Genomic DNA, 13,118 nt, shown 5'->3' on the forward strand with positions numbered 1-13,118 from the left:
ATCCGTAGCATCCTTCAATCGATTTCGCTGCTCCAAGAAAACTATTACTTTTAAAGAAGAAAACATTTTTTTTCTGGCAGAGAACTGGCTCTATCGCCAACGACCCTGGAATACTTTCCACCTGTAACCACGTGACCCTACGCTTTCCCTCGTTAATTAAAGCATCACTAGTCGTAAATGTCAATGACAACTGGTTCAGAACTCGTTTGGAGTCTTTCCGTGCTGCAACAAGTGTCTATAAACTACGGGCATGTGTTATAACACCCAGTTTATCCGCCAGGGGGAAGTCTGGTTGGAAGCCGAACATCCGAGAACACGTGTAAAGATATTGAACGCTGCGCCTGCCGATCTAGATACGTATATTTATAGATAACGGTATTAGGGCTTACGCAATCGCACTTGTAATGTCGTGCTAAGTTTCCTGTTAACGTGAACGTCATTTATAAAGGTCGAACAGATCATTGATGCAACAAATAGCGCGTTCAAAACGTCCATTCCACTGAACTCGAAGTAGTGATGGCAACGTGATGATGGTTTCAGCGTAGTCATGGGAACATTTGAAATCAACGTCCTACAGACAATATGGCAACGTGATGTCAATTTCAGTGTAGTCGTGGAGACATTGAAATCGACATCTTTTAGACAATACAATAGTCATAGCAACAGGATGTCCATTTCAGTGTAGTCATGGAGACGTTGAAATCAACATCTTTCAGACAATAGTCATGGCAACAGGATGTCCATTTCAGTGTAGTCATGGCAACTAGATGTGAATTTCAGTGTAGTCATGGCAAAGTGATATGGTTTCAGCGTAGTCATAGAAAATTTTGAAATCAACATCTTACAGACAATATGGCAACGTGATGTCAATTTCAGTGTAGTCATGGCAACGTTGAACTCAACATCTTTCAGACAATAGTCATGGCAACGAGATGTCGATTTCAGTATAGTTGTGGCAACGAGATGTCGATTTCAGTGTAGTCGTGGAGACGTTGAAATCGACATCTTTCAGACAATAGTCATGGCAACAGGATGTCCATTTCAGTGTAGTCGTGGCAACGAGATGTCAATTTCAGTGTAGTCATGGAAATGTTGAAATTAACATCTTACAGACAATAGTCGTGGCAACAGGATGTCGATTGCAGTGTAGTCGTAGCAACGTGGAAATCAACATCATACAGACAACGGTGAACTTGATATTTCTATTGTTGACGGCGTCTGCAACTTTTGCAATTGACACAATGAAAAGATGAAATAAAAAAAAGGTTTTTGTTGATTTCGATAAGCAGACGAATAGCTGCTAATTCAATTTTTTTTTTTTTTTTTTCTGGCAGCCGATTCTTTTTTCTAAATAGTTGTTAATAAATGAATAAATTCGAGCGAAATTAAAAAAATAATAATAAAAAAACAGCAGACTTTGAACAGTTTGAAACATGAACTGTATTATTCCGCCGTAACTTTATTTTTAATCGTTCGCTCGTTTAATGATAAAAGAAAGTGCGCTTTCCGTAACCCAGATATATAATCTGTCCTTTTTCGCGTTACCTTTCTACGACGTCTTTATTTTGATCCGTCGAAAGTTGTCGTTCGTTTAAAAACCCGGCTTTAATTTCCCGTTTACGAAGGCGCTTGCGATCGGTTAGAGAAAAACCAGTTTGCCTACAGTATGGCCTTGTTTTTGGCTTTGCTAACTCGCTGCCATTGGCATGCAAGGTTAATCCTTTGACCAGTCTTTCTCTCTCGCTTGTTTTCCGCCGCTGCCATCAATCTTTCCCTCACCAATCGTCATTTGAAAGCGTCTTCGATTCGCCGCTACCTGAAAATCGAAAGTGGCCAAGCAGGCTCGACCGCTTTCGGAATGGGGGGGGGTAAATGGAAACGGTTAGGTAGTAATTGCCTACGTATGGTCCAACACGAGCCGCTCCCCTTCGACATCATCTCCTCCCCCCGTTCCTACCCAGTTTTTCTACTAAAAAACAACCACCCTACTTTCTCATAAGCATTCTGGCTGTGCTCTAAGGACACCGGTTCTGATAGTTTATTGGAGGAGAGAAGGCTGGGACTCGCACGACACCCTGGCTGAAACTGAAAGTAGTCCAAGGCGACACTTGAGCGATCGTATCTCAATTTTCTCCTTTCTATTATCGTCATTCCTTTCGTTCCATCTTTTTTTTCAGTGTCTCATTTCTCTTTTGTTGGTGGCCTTCCCATATTTCTGGTTATATCGACAATTTCCGTAAACAGTTCCTACCCTCTCGTTCTGTAACGTTGCCGTAACTGTTCTACACTTAGGGGGAGGGGGGGAATGCGTAATTTGTCTCCTTCTAAAGTTTGGCGGATTGCAGTTAAATTAATCGTTCACTCAGCCTTCACACAAATCGTGTGTTCTTTAGTTGTTCCTTTAAAGGGGATTTATCCCCTAGGCCACCGTTGCGAACACTTAGGGGCGATCCCCACCCTTCTTCCGACATATGTACCGACGTGACCTCTCGAGTCTCAATTCGTAATGTATTGTGGTGCGTTTTAGGAGTGGCACATAAGAAAGCCGCCATCTTTGTTTACAAAAGCGATTAGGCTAAGTCGTGGGTGGGGGTGGATGAGCGCTTCTGTTGGTGACTGTGGGGGATCTGTTGGAGTGCGTATTGCGGCAGGACAGTCTGCAGTACTGATGCGAGCGTTGCGTAGTTGGGGCCGTGTCCCGCTGTTCGGACATCAGTCGCGCATTACATCACCTGCGTGAGTGGGTGTCGGGCAGTGAAGCTGCAGTTGCAGGCGCTTCCAGTTTCGCACACCTACCTGATTGGGATTATGCATGGCAGTAAGCAGTTTAGTAAGTCTGCAATGAGCGGGAACGGCTTCCGCCTCCCCTTTTCCTTTCTCCGCGCGTTCTATTCGCGCGACCTTGATCTCATTTAAGTATTTAGCTAGCACTGCTCGTGCAGAAATTCAAGGCTCTTGAGAGGCAGCAAAAATTAGAAAAGGGAAAAAGGTGATTTGAGGGAACGAATGTAACTTTTCTCACACGGACGCCGTCTTCTGCTGCTGCTCATTAGTGCGCTCTTCTCTCTCTCCTGCCTTATTTACGGATTCTTTTCTGAATGCGATTGGTCCTCTGAATCCATTCACCACGATCGCCATTAATACGCCGTGCGTTCCCTTCGCTTTTTGCCTCTCCTTTCTATCAACCATTCTTCTTCATTCTTCTTCTACACAGTTGATCGCTGCTCAACCTTTCTGATTCTTTCCCACCCTCTCATTTTCCCTTTGTCTTTCTATTTTTTGTCTATCTCTTTCTCTCGGCCTTTCTCTGTTTCTCACTATTTACATCCATCTCTTTCAATTTGTCTCTCTCTCTCTTTTTAGTTCTATCACTTTGCCTATTTCTCTCTTTCTCTCTCCCCTCCTTTCTGTCTGTCTGTTTGTCTATTTCTGTTTCTCTCTCTGTTTGCCACACTTTTCTCTCACTATTTGTCTGTATCTCTCTCTCTCTTTCTCTCTTTTTCTCTCCTTTCTATCTGTATCGTTGTCTGTTTCTCTCTGTCACTTTCTCTCCCTATTTATCTCTCTCTCTTTCACTTTTTTCTCTCCTTTCTGTTTTTCTTTCTCTTTTTTTCTCTCCTTTCTGGCTGCTTTTTCTGTCTACGTCCTCTTTTGTCTTCTATTTCAGCTTCTCTCTCTCTCTGTCACTTTTTTCTCTCTCTATATGCCTACCTGTCTGTCTCTTTCACTCTCTCTTTCTCTGTTTTTCTCCTTTCTGTATGTCAGTTTTCTGTCCCGTTTCTTTCTCTCTGTCACTTTTCTCCCTATTTTTCTGTCTCTGTCTCTTTTTGTTCTCTTTTTTTTCTCTCCTTTCTGTATGTCAATTTTCTGTTTCTCTGTCACTTTTCTCCCTATTTGTCTGCCTCTCTCTCTCTCTCTCTCTCTCTCTCTCTCTCTCTGTCACTTTTTTCCTCTCCCTATTTATGTCTCTCTTTCCCTCCCCTCTCTGTCTGTTACTCTTTTTCTCTCTATCTTTGTGTCTTTCTCATTTACTTTCCGACTCTTTCTGGTTTTCTCTGCTTCTGACTTTGTTCCTCTTTATTTCACTTTCTGTTTTTCTCTCTCTGTTTCTGACTTTCTCTCTATATCACTTTCAGTCATTCTGTGTCTTTCTCTTTCTTTCTGTTTCTGTGTTTTTGACTTTCTCTCTATTTCAATTTGTCACTCTTGTTGTTTCTCACTCTCTTTCTCCGTTTTTGTTAAGTTAACTTCTTAACCGACCGAGATTTCACCATCAATATCTTACTAGAAAGACACCTTCCCACAATAACGGCTGTACCATCCAGAGTATCATCCATTACAGTCCATATCCATCCACATCCCATACCATCTGCAACAAAAAATATCCAAGACGTAAACCTCCCAACACCAATAACCAGAGAAGTCCGACATTGCCCAATCTGTTGAGCAGCTGTAAACTCCATTCTCTGAGGTCAACCAGCAGCCAACGAAGCCAAACTCCAAAGACACGAAACCAATTATAAATCCCACACAACTCGATCCAAAAGAAATCATTCAATGAAATGGAAGTCCAAGTCGACAATCCTGCACTACTCCGTCCCCCACCTGTTACGTGACATCATTAAGGCACAGAAGGGTTAATTAGGTTGCTCAGTTGGCTCAGCCTGCCCTGGGGTCCTCACTAAAAAGGCGAGAAAGGTTCCGCTCGCGGAAAGAATCAAAAACAGCCGATCTGATTAAAATGCTTTTTACGTTGCAAAAGAAAAGAAAGGCCCAAACAGAGAAAGTGGACGTGGCTTTGAACAGGGCTCTTAACCCTTTTACTGCGGGGTATCACGTTCCATCGCTTAACCTTCCTGTAACGGCTCGCCGTACGAACCTTGCGAAGGCAGTTATCTCATTAGCCGAGCGTAATGGCGAAGCGCAGAGACGGGCTTTGGCCGGAAACTTTGTGCGCAGACCGAGTGAAAGTACGGTATCAATCAACTTAATCACTGCCACTTCCTCTTCACCTGCCCCACCATCGCCTTGCACGCGCTTCCGTGGGACACTTTTCCCCGCTCTTTTTTCTCTTTATTACATTTTTTTTTTTCCTCACAGGAAACAAAGTTAATAAACGCATCGATCTGTAAGTCTCGTCCCTCATTCACGACACGGACCGAATCCGGAACAATCGAATAAAGAACCGTTTGAGTTTTCTGTAGGCCACGCAAACTGGTTGCCATGAATCGAGATTGGATTGAGAATCTCTTAAGGATTAGTTCATTATTAATTAGTCAAACCAAGTTCATCTTGGTTTGACTAATTTGGATGCTAGGAAATCATTCTAAATGATTTCCTTAATTTAATTTCCGAAAGTGATTTCCTAAATTTTCTAAAATGATTCCCTCTATTTATACACAAAAATAACTCACTTTTAATCCAACAATTTGTTGGATTTTGATTTGTCCGATTTTAATGTAATTTGAGAAATCATTCTAATTACGTATAGAAATAACTCAAAAAAAATAATCAGAAAAAATCAGATTTTGATTTGACCGATTTTAATGAAATTTAGGAGATTATTATAAAATGATTTTCTTAATTTCATTTCTGAAAATGATTTCCTAAATTTCTTCTATTTATATACAGAAATAACCCAAAATTTTATCCAGCAATTTGTTGGATTTTGATTTTTCCGATTTTAATGTAATTTGGGAAATCATTCTATTTATATACAGAAATAACTCAAATTTTATCAAAAAAACTGTTTGATTCTGATTTGTCCGATTGAATGAAATTTGGGAAATCATTCTAAAATGATTTCCTTAATTTCATTTCCGGAAATGATTTCCTAAATTTACTCTCAAATAACTCAAAATTTTATCCAGCAATTTGTTGGATTTGATTTGTCCGATTTTAATGAAATTTGAGAAACCATTCTAAAACACTTCTATTTATATACCGAAATAACTCAAAAAAAAATATCAAAAAACGTGTCAAATTTTGATTAGAATGATTTCTTTTTTAAGAAATCATTCTAAAATGATTTTTTAAAATTCGTACTTATGTTTATGTACAGAAACGGGTCAAAATTTTATCGATTTATTTTGATTTGTCGATTTTAATATATTTTTGGAAATCATTCTATTTATGTACAGAAATAACTCAAGATTTTATCAAAAAAAAAAAAAAAAAAAACCTGTCGGATTCTGATTTGTCAGATTTTAATGAAATTTGGGAAATCGTTCTATTTATGTACAGAAATAACTCAAAAAAATTAAGAAAAACCTCAGATTTTGATTTGTCTGATTTAATGAAATTTGAGCTCAGTGTAATATCGCATGAAAATTACGAATGATTGGGAATAGAGTTATTATATGTGAATGGATGGACAAGCTGAAGGAAGTTTTTATTGAGAGACAGAGAGAGGAATAGAGAAATTCTCCATTTTTCGAAGCCGAGCTTCTAAAGTAGGGGAATTCAATCCTCTGAAAAGCAATAGAAGATAATTGAGCGAATGCCTCAAGACCTTTGTGTTTAACATCGCAGGGCAACTCCTTCCTGCTCTTCCTGGAAGCAGTGACATCATCAGAAGGACTGCCACAGCAAACAAGCCAGCGACTGCTATTGGATGCAGCGTTCCCAGTTTTCAACAGGCGACAGGTACACAAACGGAAGGGAAAGATCGATAAAGGTTGTAAAGGGAAGCAGACAGCATCTCCTCCAATAGAGATAAAGGATTGAGCGTCAGTGGTTCTGCCATTGGCCTCTCCTTTCTGCAGAATTTACTAGGAGTCGAGGCTGACCAAAGGATGATGCTGAGGAAGGAATATGTACGTTTAACCTTTCATTTTAACCCTAACTAATATCAGACGGGGTTTGCTTCGAAATTAGTGAAATAAAACCATACGATTGTCTGAGGGAGGCATCGAGACGCAACCATTTCGTGTAATGAAGTCCCTAAATTAACGTCACATTTGCCCCGACCCTTTTTTTGGGTCTTATTTTATTTTAATAATAAATTTTTCTTTGTGGTATAAAAGGAGTCATAATATTAATATTTTGGAATTAGTAATAAAAATTGAACATTTAAAAATTAAAAACCCTTTTTTCTTTTCTATCTCCCCCAAACACGATTACTGGTTGAGAAGATGAAAGAAGATACTCGTTGGCATTGGACTTGAGTTTCTGCAGATTGAAATTTTCAGAAAATACGTATGAAGGGTGCTTGTTCAAGAAAATGGAAGTTGAAGGGATAAATGAGCAAGAAAAGATGATTCTGTGAGTTTAGAGTTGGACAATGGAAGGATGCGCACTGGTTGTCAGGTATTTGGACTTAGAAGAGAAAGGGGGAATCGTGGACGCCAATTCAGAACAACGCCGAGCAATGAAGTATCTACAGAATAGGCATGCAGCAGAAACTGTGAGATAGAGAATGGACACAGTTTGTAAGAGGACCATTAATTGCCTTGAATGCCCTCTTTTGAATGGAGTCTATGAGTTGGGGATGGATAACGTTATATGACAATTCGGTGCATGACAGTTTGGTGAATTGGAGTTCGAATCCCCTACATGGAAAAGCTCTCTGGCTCAGTGAGGCGGTTTCACCAGGGTCCGTGGCGATTCTCGACGTTCTTGACTAAGGGATGGTGCGCAAAAAGACACTTAAGAGGATGGTAGGTAAAATGGTGTTCATCTTTTCACCAAACAACGGAGGTGGTGAGGTAGGTGTCTGTATATACAGTAATACCTACGAATTTCATGTATTGTATTGTCTGTTCGCCTTGTTTTCTTCTTAAAAAACCCGAGTTACAAGGTTGCTAGAATAGAGTAGACTTGGGAGTTCTCCTTAAAAGAAAAAGGAAATCTTCCTTCATTAACTTTCATTAGGGTTCGCAACCCTCAACCAGTCCACGTTACTTAAACAGCGCATGACTTTAACAACCTTCACTGTGATTTCTCTTCCTTCCACTTGGTTTCTGTTCCCGTAATTTTCTTCTAGCTTCTCAACCCTCAACCAATTCGCGTTCTTGGAAAAGCATAGGATTCGACTGAGTAGGAATATTAATAAATAATCTCATCTGAATTAAAGGTGTCACAACATGGACTGTACAACGAATTGTATCGAAAAGAATTCACGTGGACCCATTAAAAAACAGGAGGGAATGAAAGAACAAAACTCCAGAATTAATTGAGAAGTTAGAAGACAGAGAGCCGTTTACCACCAACCCCCAGTGAGCGGGCATGGAGAAAACTGCCTTCTCAACTGCAAATTTAGAAGATCATAAGATAGAAGCTTGTTGGGAAGACCTTTATAAGACATTAAATTTTAAAGTATTTGTTTAAAGTATTGTGGTGTACAGGAACGTAAAGATTGTCACGATTGGGTTGCAGATAATGGCGCCACTGACTGGCTGTCCTGGATACGGAAGTGTGTGGTTCAAAATTTTGAGGTGAGATCTTTCTTGAAAAAATTCTTCCTCTCCTTATCTATAAACTAATCGTTATATCTGTGATCCATGAGCTTGACTAACCGTTCTTAGAACAAAGAAACTTGTAGCATTGGGCAAATTAAAATCCACTCTTCCAAGCACTGCAGATGGACAACAGAACAAAAAACGAAACAGTAAAAATAAAAATCATATACTTACGGTTCACGGTCGCCTTACTGGTCTTCGTGGCGTTCTCTTCCTTTTATTCTCTTTGTCGTCTTCTCCCGGATTCTGAGATGTCCGTCTGGTTCACAAGGAAAGGGGAAGTGCACGTGCCCTGGAAGAAGTAGGACAGATAAGGCGCAAGGCAGGTGATATCACCTACACTTATTATTCCAGTAATCTTTAAGCTCATTTAGGGTCACATGTTTTAAGAGTGTCCGTTTTTGCGTCTGTTTATCGAGCGCACCTTTGAGAAGCACACATGAGAGCTGGTCTGTGTATACAAGGGATAGCTGGGTCTAGTGTATGTGTCGATCAAGGTCAACCGTCATGTCACAAATCTCACCCCCCTACTCCACTCACCTGTCTTCCGCACTTCTCAAGGAAAACGACCTCCTGACCAGCCACCTCTGATATTTGGTATTCAACGAGTTGCCAGTACTCCTTTGTTCTCACTGACATTTGATAAGAATCAATAGAGTCATTCCAATAAGCCTAATTTGGAGGTCGCACTGATGCTAAGCAGTAGCAGGAGGTTACTGTTTATTGCAGGAACAAAATGCAGACTGGCAAACGGGATGTTGGAGTAATCCATCCGAAATATCGCAGTCCAATATATTCCCAATATCTATTAAGAATTCATTATAATATTCAACTTCTTTTCATTTCCCTCTGCTAAGATAATAAATACCCCTTCCTAATTTATAGATACTCAAGTTAAGTTGGTCATCCCTTTAGGAACTATACCATCTCTTTAGGCCTGATTTTCGGGTGCACCATCTCTTTGAGTCTAATTTTTAGATGCACCACATCTAAGCCCATTTTTCTGATCCACCATCGCTTTGGGCTTAATTTCTAGGGACTACTGAAGTCAATGATCTCTTTTTAGGGGCGTAATTTTCGAGTAAACCATCTGTTCAGGGTTAGTTTTCAGTTTCCATTGGATTCAATGTTTTCAAAACATTGAATCCAATGGAAGTATTGCGCCTTAAATCTGTTTATTATTAATGTTTCCCACTTTATCACAGCAGATGAAATGGCTAACCTATAAACCGGATTTGTATTTCTCAGTGACAGTTGAATACACTGTCAAGATAACTATTTCTTACAGACCAACCTCTTAAAGAAGTACAAATGGCTTGGCCTACTCGTCTAGTCTACACCATAAAGGTTACGAACTAGAAAACAATGCAGCGACCTCTATAGCGTAGAAACCTTGACAGTAGCCATAAACCATGTTGAAGTACCCTGGCTATGAATAATAAATACAAATTATAAGTGATCTCTGTATAGCCTGGCGAGTGGACTGAAGTCGTTATTTATAACTGTGACAGGGCTTGTTAAAAGAGGTCTCAGAGAAACTTAAGAATGTCCTGGAAGAAAAAGAAAAGCAAGAGGGGACAAAGGTCATGTGAGAAAGTTACGATGGCCTTCTAACCCCCCACCTGATCACTCGCTCGTGTATCCAGACGCCAAATAGGAACGCTGGCGACTCTTCACGGCCACATACCAATCCATTAGTGAGGAAAGAGCTGGCAGTCTGCTTGTAGGACGACTTCGCCCTTGACGGCAAGGACGTGGAGCAATTACACATAGCGGGTACGTCAAAACTAGAGCACTCTCCCCCAGCCTGCAACTTTTCCTCGTTTGTGCAATAGATAGTTAGGTGTAAGCGCCTTAAATGACTCAATGTGGGATTGTTATACGATGAAATGTATGATTACGAAATAATTGGTACTTGTTGACAGAAGCAAGGGCAATGCCAGATCTCTGCTCTTCGGTCTAACAAAGGGTGCTCTTATTTAATTCCAAATGAGTTCGTTTTACTATAATTTTCCTTCCTGTGTTCACCCTTATTTGCAGTCAAGCTAATCATGACAATCTCCCTGTTTTTTTTTTTTTTTTTTACTTCAAAGGCCATTTTTTTTTTCACTTATGTTTATTTGTTCTTCACAATTGCTTTCATCATAGATTTCTTTGTAGAGAAGAAAATATAAACATTTGCGTATCTTCGTTTATTTAGCCAAAAAAAGAAAAAAAAAACTCGATAATTTCTCTTAAGCAGAAATTAATTTAAATGGCGCGCATTGACTGCAATCCTAAGTTTCTTTTTCACCTTTAAAATCTTTGAGATTCATTTCCTAACGTTTTCATAGAATGTTCAAAAGATGCAAAATAGTTTTGCTAGAGAGAGAGGTTGCTATGGCACTAAGTTGCTATGAGACCAGGTTGCTATGGGCGTACTCGAAGATAAAAAAAAAAAAATCCAGAAAATGTACATTTCACTCTGATTAATTCTTAACATTGAAAAAAAAAGATAGTTGCTATGCGACCAAGTTGCTATGAGATCAAGTTGCCATGGTACTCGAAGATAAAAAAAAAAAAAAAATCCAGAAAATGTACATTTCACTCTGCTTAATTCTTAACATTGAACAAAGGAGTTGCTATGACATCGAGTTACTATGACATCGAGTTACTATGGCACCAAGTTGCTATGAGACCAGGTTGCTATGGACGTACTCGAAGATAAAATCCAGAAATGTACATTTCACTCTGATTAATTCTTAACATTGAAAAAAAAAGATAGTTGCTATGAGACCAGGTTGCTATGGGCGTATTCGAAGATAAAAACATTCAGAAAATGAGATGTACATTTCACTCTGATTAATTCTTAACATTGAAAAAGATGCAAGTGCTTCTCCGTAGGAGTTGCTATGGCGCCAAGTTGCTATGCGACCAGGTTGCAACTTGAGCCTATTTAAAGATAAAAATATTCTGAAAAATGCATATTTCCGGTACCCGGATTTCCACTGTTGCGATTAAAAATGTGAAAAGGAAACGTAGTAATCGGAAATAATAAAACAATGTTATGAAGTAACTCGGATGAATTCGTCTTGTCGTTTTGTACCGAGGACTCTTCTTTCTTTAGTTAGCTCGCACAAACTTAAGAGAAAAACAAATTTATGCGGTTCTTTTAAGAGATGGCCACGTTTTGAAGACAAATGCAATGTAAAAATGCTCGATGGCTCTATTTTAAAGCGAATTCTGCGTCTCGATCGCCCGAAGCATTTTAGAAATCATTTTCGAAACTAAAGTTTTCTCTGAGTAGAAGGGAAAGGTTCGCATTACCATTATCACCGCTGTCTGAGTTGGTCCCTGTTGAACGATGCCTGAAGAGCCCTAGAGAAACGGTAATTTTCTGAGGATGCTGCTGTAGTGTTGCCACTTCTGAGAGACGCAGCAACGATCGAGTTGCTGCCAGCGGTTTACCCCAGCTTTCGTCCGAAGCCGCGTGAGATGCTTAAGCACAGAAGTCATGTTCTGAAACAGGTGAGCCGTAACTTCATATCGTCAATGCCGACACCCGCAGGCGACATGACCCAGTCGCCCTCTTAGAATCAACTTATGGTTTCACTTGGATCAGAAAAAGAAGCCTCTTGTGGAAAAGTTGAAGTGTGGAGACTGGAGGGATGTTAGTTTGCAGATATGCCTACGATTGTATGGACAAACCTCGAGGGGGTGGTGTGCCCAAGCACTTGAGTAGAGTGTAGACAGTTTCATGCGGCTTTCAATACAGTTTCTCCGATTGGATTTCTCCTCACTTCATTTCGCTTGGTGAACTTTACGAATACGCTCGGGATTGGTGGGTGGATTACAATTGCAGACTGCCTGGAAACAAGGGAGCATCTCACGAAAACAAAACTCTACGAGCATCTCCTAACAGTTTGTGGAAGGAACAAAATTCTAAGGTGCTCTTAGATTATTTTTTTAATCAAAAAAGGATAAAAAAAAGTAAAGAGGGGAGTAGAAAAATGTACTGAAAATAAGAAAATCGTGGAGAAATGTGGAAAATTAAGGAACATTTCTAAAATAAATCTCAGTTATAGATTGGCTGAGGTACAGCCATCTCTAAAAAACACTAAGAGTCATTTTGCGCCGGCATTTCCAATTAAGAGTAAGATATAAGACCGTCTTTCGCCATGAGCCTATCTGGCCTGTGCACAGGTCCCCCGATTGTAAGGACCCCGGAAATAGATATTATAGTGGAGAGTTAAGCAGGGTTGTTGGTTTATTGTCGTCCGAAGGGTAGGAGTTTTAGAAGGTCGCGGAAAATATAAGAGCGCTTTACAAACACAGTTGAAAAATATTAATAACAAAACAGAGAGGGCCCTTTAGAAGTTACGGGGCTCGACTGATATAAAAACTAACGATTAAAAATTTCTTTTGTTTTAACACGATGACCGCTTTGCTTTAATAATCAGTCGTGCCTTTTTCCTTAAAAGGGATCGGCGAGATTTTTCTTAACCTTTGCTTTTCCGCTCCGGCGAACAAAAAAATTGGTATCCGACCCTCTTCCTCTAACGCAATCTTCTTAGAGACTAGTACCAACCCGTGGTCACCTTCACTGTCACTTGCAGTGGTCATTCAAGTAAAGCAACACACTTCCAGTGAATTGAGAAAAAAAAAATTAATTGAATTAGC

At 39.9% G+C, this 13,118-nt stretch overlaps 1 protein-coding gene across 1 annotated transcript in view; it reads right to left on the reverse strand.

Moving 5' to 3' along the window:
• The window catches only part of LOC150081393 (PR domain zinc finger protein 1-like), a 65,397-nt gene that overhangs the window by 37,704 nt on the left and 14,575 nt on the right, over positions 1–13,118 (reverse strand). The window contains exon 2 of the mRNA XM_090379265.1: positions 8,634–8,751. The gene's annotated coding sequence lies outside the window, so the exon portion shown is untranslated. The remainder of the gene's footprint in view (positions 1–8,633; positions 8,752–13,118) is intronic.

Source organism: Mastigoproctus giganteus, chromosome 8 (assembly GCF_048544385.1).
Source record: "Mastigoproctus giganteus isolate SK-2022 chromosome 8, ASM4854438v1, whole genome shotgun sequence".
NCBI lineage: Eukaryota > Metazoa > Arthropoda > Arachnida > Uropygi > Thelyphonidae > Mastigoproctus > Mastigoproctus giganteus.